A 9,986-nucleotide genomic window follows, 5' to 3' on the forward strand; every position below is an offset into this window, starting at 1 on the left:
GAGGAAGGGAGAGAGGGTCGGCCCCAGGGGAGCTGGTGCCCAGGGCAGAGGGCTGGGGGCTCTGCAGAGCAGTAATTCAGCCTACTCCAGGGCAGCCTGGAGCCCAGAGGCAGAGTGGCTAGAAGAGCCCCCTGGAAGCGTCAGAGAGCGTCGTCTGGTCTGGAAACTCTGAAAACCCCTTGGTGATGCTTCTCCCAGTGACCTCAGGGCTGCTTGCACCTACGCCAAGTTCTCACCCAACTCTGCCCCTGTCACTTGTGCCCAGGGGGGCCCAAATCACTGCTCTACGCTTCACCCTCCCCACCCCCAGGTACTCCCCAGTCCTGCCTCAACACATCCCACTGCTGGGCTCTGGTCTTCCAGAAGCCAACCCAGCCCAGTGGGAAGGAGGTTTTCAGAAGTCACAGCCTGGCAGTCTGCCTCAGTTTCCCCCACTACAACTCTGAACTCTGCTGAAGAAAAGAAGAGACAGGGTATCTCCCAGCCTGGGGGGCGGGAGGGGGGTTTTTGGGAGCCTTGTTAGCAAAGACAGTGCATCTAGGGGAGGTAGTTTTCAACAGCGCTCTGGGTGTAACCTGCAGACTCAGCCAAGGGGCCGTTGAAATGTAGATTAGGAGGCCCACCCATAAATCTGCATGTTAATAGGAACCCAGGCCACACCACTGCAGGGGATGCAGATCCTCTCTGAGAAATGTCCGGGAGCTCTTTCCCAAGGCCTCCACTCTAAGCAATGAGAAGCCTTACCTGGGGTATTTAAACAGAACCCCAAATTCCTTTTTTCTTTTCTCTGGGGGGCAACATTGGGCATTAGCCTGGCACCAGGCAACCAAGGAGCAGGCAGAGGTCTGAGGAGAGGACTGTAGTTATGGATTCTGCTCTCCCCAGCCCTGGAAGTAAAAGCGACCACAGGTAAGGGCGCCATAACAGGTCGCCAGGTTCTTAGGTGCTCTCCTGACTAACGTGGCATCTCTGTGGAGGCACTCGGTCTCTGTTTTCCTCATCTTTGCAGAGAACAGCTTCCAAGGCCAAATCCCCTTCCAGCCTCCATTTCTCAGTGCAGAGCTGGGCAAGGCTCCTCCCCTGCGCCTGCCTCACCCCTGCTAACGGGAATGCGGCAGGCCGGCCCCAGTGCCGCAGTGCCTGGGTGGCGCCACGACTGCCACCCCCACTGGGGTCAAGCCCCAGGGCCCTGCAGTATGTCTCCAATTTCAACTAAGGTGGGCTCAGGCCTGGGCCCCTGGGAAAGCAGGATCTCCCCGCTCTGTGGAAAATGGGGGGCAAGGAGAGCTGGGAGGGTGGTAAGCAACAAAAATCTCGTTTGAAAGGTCAAGAGGGAAAACTGAGGTTTGAGAGGAGTCCTCAGAGCAACCTCCTCTTCCCTCCCTGGGGGGCGGGGTGGGGGGACGACACAGCCCTGACCTTGAAATCCAAAGGCACAGAAATCCACTTCTGGGAGTGGGAAGATGAAGATAAGGTCCCCGAGGAGGCTGGTCCCCATCTCCCACCCTGGCCGTGAGTGAGCTCCTGGCAAAGAAAAGAACACCCAGGGCCGGCGCAGGTCAAAAGGAGACCTGACCTGCGGGGGGGCAGGCGAGGGGGGCAGGTTGACACCAGTGCCAGCAAACTGCCCAAAACACTTGAGGGTCTCCTGTATCCTACACACCCTACAAGGTCTCTGCTGACAAACTCCTTCCCCGGTGGTCTCAGCCCCACCATCCTGCACTGTACTAGGACATCTTGACATCGAGTCTCACCTCCCCTAGAGGTTTCCCTCCCTCAGCGCAGGCGCCCTGGAGCACAGAGCAGGTCCCATGTTCCCCTCCTGTGCTAAGGGCTCCTGAGAGGTCAAGAGGCCGAGCCCTCCGAGATTCCGGGTCTTTGGCCATCCTAAAGCCCCCAGGCTCTCCCCTTGACTTCTACGCAGTGATTCTGGAGTCCCGGATCCCAGCTGCGCCACCCGCTCCCGGCAGCGACGGGGTCTCCATCGAATGTCCCTGAGGTCCAAGGGGCTGGAGGCTAGGAGTGGTTGAGGCCCCCGGACATGCCCGGGACGCAGTACCTGCCGCCGTTTCTCCCCATGAGGTCGCAGGGGAGGGGCCCAAAGCTGCTTTCCTCGCTGTCCTGGATGCCAGTGCACCCACCATTAATACGGTGGCAGGAGTTGTGTGGGCTCAAGCCAGGGGCCACTGCGCCCCATTCACCCGCTTCGTAGAGGAAAAGGTATAAACGAAATTCTTACAAGCGAGACTGGTACCCCAGCATTTTTTCTTCTTTGCATAAGACCGACTCCAGAGGCTCCCCCTTCCCTCCCAGTAGCAGGGCCAGGGTCTTCAGTGTAGGAAGGGGCGGTCATGAATGATAAAGAGACAAGCAGCGGAGGCTGCAGGTCAGCAGCCAGAATTTGAACCGAGAACCAACCTCACGGGGAATGTGCTGGCCGGCTGCAGCTAAGAGCTGGGCATGGGGCCACCACGTTCCTTTGGGTGCGCTCGGTCCACAGTCAGGATAGATTTCTTTCTCGGCTGGGAGACCTGCCGACTCGGTGCCCGTTGGGCCCACTGCGGGCTGGGCAGAGGGTGGTGCGCACCCGGTTGAGCCCAGTGACCCCCCCCCCGACCCCGAGAACCAGGGGTATAATGCAGACATCCGCCACCTGGCCCCCAGGAGGAAAATCGGGCTTTTAATCCTCAAGAGCTTTGCGAAGCCGGGCAGAATGCAGAGAGGCTCGGTCCTCACCTAACTGATGGGGGTGGCGATGGGGGTGGGGAGAGGTTGATTAGGGCACCGCCGGCTTCCAGTTCCTAATCTCTCTGAGCCAGTATTAGCACCCCCAGCCCCTGGAGGGTACGTCTATACACGGCGTAGGGATGCCAGGGCTGGGGGAAGGGAAAGTGAATGGCTCAGCCTGGAGGGGGCCACGGAATGGGGCGATCCCAGACTCCGGGGCGGAACCTTCCCAGCCCACTCCCTAGGATGCGCTCACCGGTGAGGCGCTGGAGACGCGCCGCCCACCCCAGAGCAGAGCTCAGGGGCCTCGGGTGCTCCTAGAGCAAACAGGGATGGGAGTAAGGGCAAGAGGGGAGAGTGTCTCAGCCGCGTTCTCCGAGGCTCCCACGATGGGTGGCAGCGAAGCAGAAGGTCTGAGAACTGCTTGCCCCCTGAGACCGGGCGGGGCCACCCCGGGGCCACAAAAGTGGTAACGACTTGCAGTGATGCCCTGAGAAGGGACTGAAGAAACTAATTCTCAGAGCAGGAACTCCCTCTCGGCTCTGGTTTGCAGCCCTCCTCCCAGACTTGCGCTTCCCCCGGAGCCCAACAGGGCGGCGAAAAGCCTACAGGACCCCCGCTCGATTCCCCAGGGAGGTGCGCGGGCCCGCGCCGATAAGCACCTCGCTAAACACCAGCCGCCCTCAAGCCGCGCTGCCGCCCCAAGTCCGGGGCACAGCCCTGGGCTCACAGCAAGCTCCACTGGGGGACCCGGGACCTCGGGGCCGCGTGGGCGACTCCGGAAGGCGCGGGAGAGCCAGGAGGCCGCACTGCCGCGTCATCCCCGAAGGCCGCCCGCGCCGGGCAGCCCCTGCCTGCCCGGCCACCCGCCCGCAACTCGGGTTCTAGCACTGCTAGCCCCAGGGCGCCAGCCTCCACCTTCTCTTCCTCTCCCGGCGCTGGCTCCACCTGGCCCCGCCCCGGACACTCACCTGCGCCGGCTCCGGGCTGGGCGCACCGCCGCCTCCCAGCTCCGCGAGGAGTCCATACCGGAGAAACAAGGCAAAAAGTACCCTGGTTCGGAGCGGGCCAATGGACGGAACCCAAGGCGCGCCCGGGCCGCACCGAAGGCGGCGCCCCGAACCTCCACAGCGCGACGCTGGAGGAGGCGGCGCCCGAGCGCGGAGCCCGGCGGGGGAACAAAGAGGAGCCGGGATGGGGCCGCGCGCTTCCTGGGTGTCGGGTGACAGGTCTGCTGGGGGAGGCCCCGGCCCGGCCACCTGAGGAGGAGCCGCCTCCGCGCGGCAGGCGGGGTAGGGCAGGAGAGGCATGGGGGTCCCGGAGCCCGAGGAAAAGTGTGCGCAGGGTGCCCTGGACGGCGCGGCCAGAGAGAGGCTCGCAGGCTCCGGCGCAGAGGTGCATGGGCTACGCCGAGCGCAGAGATAATGACTCTGGGAGGGTTTACCGCCCCCTGAGCCCCGCCCGCCCCCTGCGCCGCGCCATTGGCTCAGGTGCCGTGAGGCGGGGGAGGGGCAGGGGGCGGGCCCTGGATGATTCACCTTGAATGTGGCTCCGGTTGGTGCACAGCGCAGGGCACGCCCGACAGGGACTGCGGAGACGCCGGGAGCCCCGCCTGCTCGCCCAAGTCGTCCGGGTCTGAAGACAAGGGGTCTTGCCGTCCGCCCTCTCTCCTTGCCTCCTGCCTTCAGGCCAGGTTGCAGCTGGCCGAGGTGCGCCCGAGCGCCCTGCCACCCCACCACCCTCTGAGCCGGGAGCTAGCAGAGGTGTGTGTAGCGTAGCAAGCAAGCTTGGAAATCCGATCCTGGACTGGGGGAAGGGAAGTGCGTTTGGAGCTGGGACGCACTGTGGGGCCGCTGGACGGATCTCCGCACTCTCCCCCGCAGAAAGGTGCGCAAGGCTGAGTTGTCTCAGTGGACCCGCCGGGGGCGCAAGGCTGGAGTGGGTACGAGGGGCTTACGCCACGGCCTCGCCCACCTGCGCTCGGGCAGCTCTGCGGCCCCACAGGTGTCTGGCCACTGCCGCCGCCGTGAACAAAGGCTGCCTGTCCCAGAAGGGGGAGGGGGAGGGGAGCCGCCCCCATACCCGTTCCCATCCCCCTTCCTACCCCCCCACAGCGGCAATGACTCCCCCAGGAGGGGGCGGGGCGGGCAAATGCTGGGGCGCGGGCGCGAATTAGATCCTTTTCAGCCGTCCTTCGCTCGGACACCACCCGGAGCATTCCGAGGGGCGGGGCAGGGGCTAGGAGACTCCCGGGCTGTCAGCGCTGGGGTGGCCTCTTCCTCCCTCCCCAGCATCCTGAGCACCCGAGCGCCCCCACCCCCTGCTGTTTTGGGCGCCCTTCCCTGTCTCAGCCCCGCCTGGCTGCCCCAGACGGCAACCGCGGTACAAAACAAGATTAAAATAAAACGTTAATCCGACCTCTTCCCGTTTAGCTCCTAGTTCTCCCGATCGACCCCTGAATGTCTGGCGGTTGAGAAGCCCCTACAGATGAAGGTTCCTGGCCGGTGCCCCATCAAATCTAAAGGTCTCTTGTATTAAAATGGAAGACCGTTAGCACCGTGCCCTGGGCTCGAGCGAAGGAAGGGATTAGGCAGTGGTGGTGGGATGGGGGTGGAGGTCTACGGTCCTTCCCACCCCCGCCCCTTCCGAGCCGGGAGGGGCCGAGAGTGCTCGTGCTGATACGAACCCTTCAATAGGTCCGACTTCTGGGTGGGGCCTGCTCCGGCCCTGGTTGTCGCAGCCAGAGGAGGAGGCAAGACCCCCACCCTAGGCGCGCTGGCCAGGCGAGTCGCGCAGCCTCGGTGTCGCTCTCAGCGCAGCCAGAGATGGGGCGCAGTGCGCCAGGGCCGGGACTAGGGAGATCAGGAGAAAGGCACAGGGCCCAACAGGCCAAAGGGGGGAGGTGATTGGCTCCACATTAACCCCTCCCCGGCCCGGACGCATTCCCTCACCCAGCCAGGTCGCCCTGAACTTCCCTAGCAGAGTCCCCATCCGCGCCCTACCTGGTCCCCGAGGACTGTAGGATGCTGGGTGGTAAGCTCGCGGTGTGCCTGGGACCGCAAAGCGGGAGCGCAGGCCCTGCCGGCTTCGAGTGGCCCCCGCAGCCTGCAGCGCCCCCTTTATAGCGCGCGCCCCGCCTCCCGTGCGCGGCGCGCCCCGCCCGAGCCCATTCACCTGCTGTTGAGAACCAGACACCACACAGCGCAAAGCGAGCCACCAGGCCGCGCGGTCCGGCCGTCGGGGCTGGCAGGGCGGGGGCGCAGCCGAGACGGATCCAGTTTCCACCTTTTCTTAAATGCGCGGCTGAAAGTCGAGACGGCCCCGGCCTCAGGAGCCAGCGTTGCTTTCTCCCCCCGTGGTTCCCCGAGCACCCCGACGCCCCCAGCCCCACTCCGGGAGGGGCAGCGAAACTGCACCCGCAAGGGCTCATACATATTTTAGGGAGCAGGCCGGGCCGGTAACCGGAGCTGGACCTCGACGGTGAAGGGGCGGCCCCTGGGGACCCGATACCCCGGATCCCTTTCGGCTCCAGGCGCAGGCGGGGGAGGAGGTGGCTTCGGCCGACCTCAGGTCCTCACTTTGCTGCTCTGTCCCGCGCACCCTATGCCCACTTCCTGCCTTCCCTCAGCAGGTCCGACGTCTGTTTGGCCCGCGGCGGCGTCCGCCCCCTACAGAGACGCTTTCCGCTTCGCCACCGACATCCGTCTCCGCCCGAAGCCGTGCATCCGCGATGTGTAGTTTTGGGTTCCTCGACCCTCGGGTCGGACTTAGGAAGGACCCGTAAATTTTTAGGAAGGACTGCCTTGCTTACTCCAACCTGGAGGACTCGGCGCCCTTAGCTCCGACCCCGGACACGGCTCTTCTTTCTCTTGGCGTCTCGACTTTCCTCTCTGGCCATCTTAGTTCTTTTCCTGGCCCTTGCCCCACTCTGCTTCCCTTACCCCCAACCTCGCCCTCTCCATGGCAGTTCCCGTTGTGCTGAAGATGTTGGGCGAAGAGGTCATCCATCAACCCTTGGCCTCTCGCTCTCTTCCCACTCTACAAGGCAGGGCTGGGGGGCGGGGTGTGTGGGAGGCAGGCCTCCCACCCCCACCTAGGCCCGCCCTGACGGGGGCAATTCTGTCACTGGCCTCGCTCGGACTGATCGGGTCCCGGCGCTGACCCTGGCTCTCCGCCTCATGACATGCGTAACTAGTACTCCCCAGTGAGACCGAGCCCCGGCTTTGGGTCCTCCTGCGCGCTAGTTACCAGCTGGCGTTCTTCAGTGATTCACTTCACTTCTCAGAGCCTCAGTTTCCCCATTTGCAAAATGGGTAGAGTGACTCCCACCTCTCAGGAAGAAAAAGAATGCACGTGTAGGCACGCGCGTACTTCGTGACCCGTAGATCTCTGCCAACTACAGACCCCGTATTATCACTGTCGCGGACCCTGCATCCCGGCCTGTGGGATGCCTTCCCGGTGCCCCACCCCGCCGCCGCATCCCAGGCTCCTGGTGCCCCCTTCAAGATCTCGCCACCACCACTACCCACGCCGCGCCAGGGCCACGTGCCGGGGGCTCCAGTCCCCTGGGGGAGCCGCAGCGCTGTCTTTCGATCTTAGCCCAGGCCCAGCCCTCGGGGCTTTGTTCTAGAATCTTAGATGTGATGTGCTTCTGTCGACACTCGTAGGGGTGTTCGAAACCCAACTAATCCCCCGACATTTTTCGAAAAACGGTGTGTTTGTGCGTTTGTGCGTTTTTTCTTCGAGCAGCGCACTGTCTCTGTAAGGTTCTCAAAGGGCGGGGAACCCCCGAAATTCAGCTTGGGCTGGGGGCGGGGAGTGAATGAAAGGATGGAGAAACAACGAGAAAAATAGACAAGTGAAAAGCGATCCTGTCATAGGAATGAATCTATCTAGCTTTTAAAAAGAGTGAGGAAAAAATATATAGTCGTTATATATTCTGGAAAATATCCTGGATGTTAAGTGAAAAACGCAAAGGACACATGGGCTTCTATTTGTGTAAAAATATACATGAGGGGGTGTCTAGGTGTCGGTTATTTTATGCGCAAAAAGCCTCTGCCCGGAGACCCAAGACACAGCAAATAGGGGTGGTTTCCGTGTAGGAGAACCGGGGGCCAGAGGGCAGGGGACTTTCTGCTGTACGTCTTTCTGGACTATCTGAAGTGTATGTGTTTACCACATGCTTGTATTAAACTTTCAGTTAAAAAAGAAACTGCAGGAATTGGTTTTTGAAAAATCTGATTCGGGATGCTGAAGCCTGGAGGAGTCAATCGCAGAGAGAGAGAGCTGAGCCCGAGAGACAGCGAGCTGGGGCGCGGAGGGCGGAGAGAGGCGGGGGGCGGGGCGGGCGCCTCGGGGTTCTCGGCTCCGGGGCGATGCGGGTCCAGAACGCGTGCTCAGAGCGAGGGCGACCGGGGGAGGGAAGCTAGCGGGCACGGCCAGTGCAGTTTTGCAGCATTCCGTCTTCCACCTTCCCACCAGGTGACACCCCGGCTGAGTTTGGCCCCGGGGGCAGCCAAGGCTTGAGCGCCCACCGCAGAGGTGTCCTTGAGCAGAGGCAGCGGAGGAGGCAGCTGGCGGGGATAGGGGACCGAGCACTGGGCGGGAGCTCTGAGTACAGCCTCGGTTTCCTCTTCTGCGAAATAAGCTGAAAACACCCACCGCACTTTCCTTCTGGAGAACAGAGGGAGAAGATCGGTGCATGGCCCCTAGAGAGGAGCCCTGTGGGCCAGAGCTCGGCCAGGGTCTCTCCTGGCTAGAAATCTAGCTTCGCACCCCAATCCGAGGCCCGGGGATGTCTCCAGGGCTCGGAAACTCCGAGGTTCTGTGAGACATTGTGTCTGCAGTTGGTGGGGGAGGGGTCCCGAGGCCTTCAGCTGATTATCCAGAGGTCGGTGACCCAGAAATGGTTTTGGCCACGGGCTATGTTTCCCTTCCTACGTCCAAAGCAGAATTTAACTGAATAATTCAGCCCCCAAACCAGGCAAATGCTTTTACCTGTGTTTCTGTTTTGGGATGCTTCAGAGAGTGAGGATTTAATTGTCTCAAATTAGAATAATCTGCATTTTTAACCACTTAACACGTCTGTGTTTGTTAGGCGCCTGCCTGACCTTTCTAAGCGTCAGTTTCTTCAACTGTAAATTTGGGAGCTTGTCCAAGTCAGAGAACTGTTGGGGGAATCGAATAACGAAATGTTTTTGCAAGCGCTTGGAAGCTGCAAAGTATTTGTTCAGGGGACAGTTCTTTTTCGTCCTCCCAAATTAGATTTGCAGTCACCACCCCAATTCGAGGGGGTCAGGTTGTCCGCCTTTCTTGGTTGAGAACCCGGAGCTCCTGCACGGGCACGAAATGGTCTTTTTCCCAGCTCGCAGACAGCTGTGGAGGGGGCGAGGCGCTCCGTTCAGGGGCACGGCGTCCTTCCTCGCTCGCTCCTAGCGGGAGGCGTCTCCCGGCGCGCACCCCCTGGGCCTTTTCCCTGCGGTGCGCGCTTCCCCGCAGCCGCTTCCCGGGCGCCCTGCGCCCAGCCGGCCCCCGCTCGGGTTCCGCTCAGCCTCCGCATTTTCGCGGACACTCGCTGTCGGCCTTGGGGTCCATCTGGTTTGCCGCGCGTCCCCTCCGACCTTCCCAGGGCTATGGAGGTCGTCTGACCCAACCCCTCGGTTTTTTCACGGGAGGGATCAGAGACCCAGCTAGGCCCCTAATTGGGGCCAGAGCCGCGACCAGAGCACAGTTCTCTGGCTGCTTGCCTGGGGCTTCTTCCTCTGGGCTGAGTTGGGCGGATCCAGAGAGAACTCCTAGAACAGTGGTGAAGAAATAAATACTGAGGGTGCACTCCCCCCCACCACCCGCCGGAGCTCCCAGCCTCAGAAACACCCGGGTCCCCTAGGTGGGCCTGGGCATCTAGCCAAGGGAGGGGGGCTGAGGGGACCTGCGAAGCTGCAGAGATTTTCCTGGGGACAAACCTGAGGGGTGGGCACAAAGCAAGTGCTGGGATGTCTAGAAGGAGGGTATCTTGGGTCCTTAGCTACAAGGGCTGCAAGCCAAGATTCCCTCCTGCCCGAGATGATGCAGGGCTGTGGGGAGTAGCTGCTGGGCAGATCAGGAATTCCCGAATCTCTTTGATTCTCCTGGAGTCTGCTTTTCACACAAAGCTCTACCTAGAGCCAGAGTCCAGCATTGGCTCCTGCCCTGTGGGAACCAGTTCAGACCGGCCCTCCTGAGACTGAGGGCAGCTGAGGGAGGGGCTGGCCAAAGTGGTG

The 9,986-nt window shown here is 61.9% G+C and overlaps 2 long non-coding RNA genes across 2 annotated transcripts; one reads left to right on the forward strand and one right to left on the reverse strand.

Moving 5' to 3' along the window:
* Window positions 1–2,232: 2,232 nt before the first annotated feature.
* LOC309632103 lies at window positions 2,233–3,774 on the reverse strand. Its single transcript, XR_014246731.1, has 2 exons — window positions 3,699–3,774; window positions 2,233–3,228 (listed from the first exon to the last, which is right to left on the reverse strand). It is a non-coding gene; the product is annotated as an uncharacterized lncRNA (long non-coding RNA).
* A 749-nt stretch (window positions 3,775–4,523) lies between these two features.
* On the forward strand, window positions 4,524–7,939 carry LOC309632110. Its single transcript, XR_014246738.1, has 2 exons — window positions 4,524–4,614; window positions 6,359–7,939. It is a non-coding gene; the product is annotated as an uncharacterized lncRNA (long non-coding RNA).
* Window positions 7,940–9,986: the final 2,047 nt, after the last annotated feature.

Source organism: Balaenoptera borealis (assembly GCF_965194805.1).
Source record: "Balaenoptera borealis genome assembly, chromosome: 7".
Lineage (NCBI taxonomy): Eukaryota > Metazoa > Chordata > Mammalia > Artiodactyla > Balaenopteridae > Balaenoptera > Balaenoptera borealis.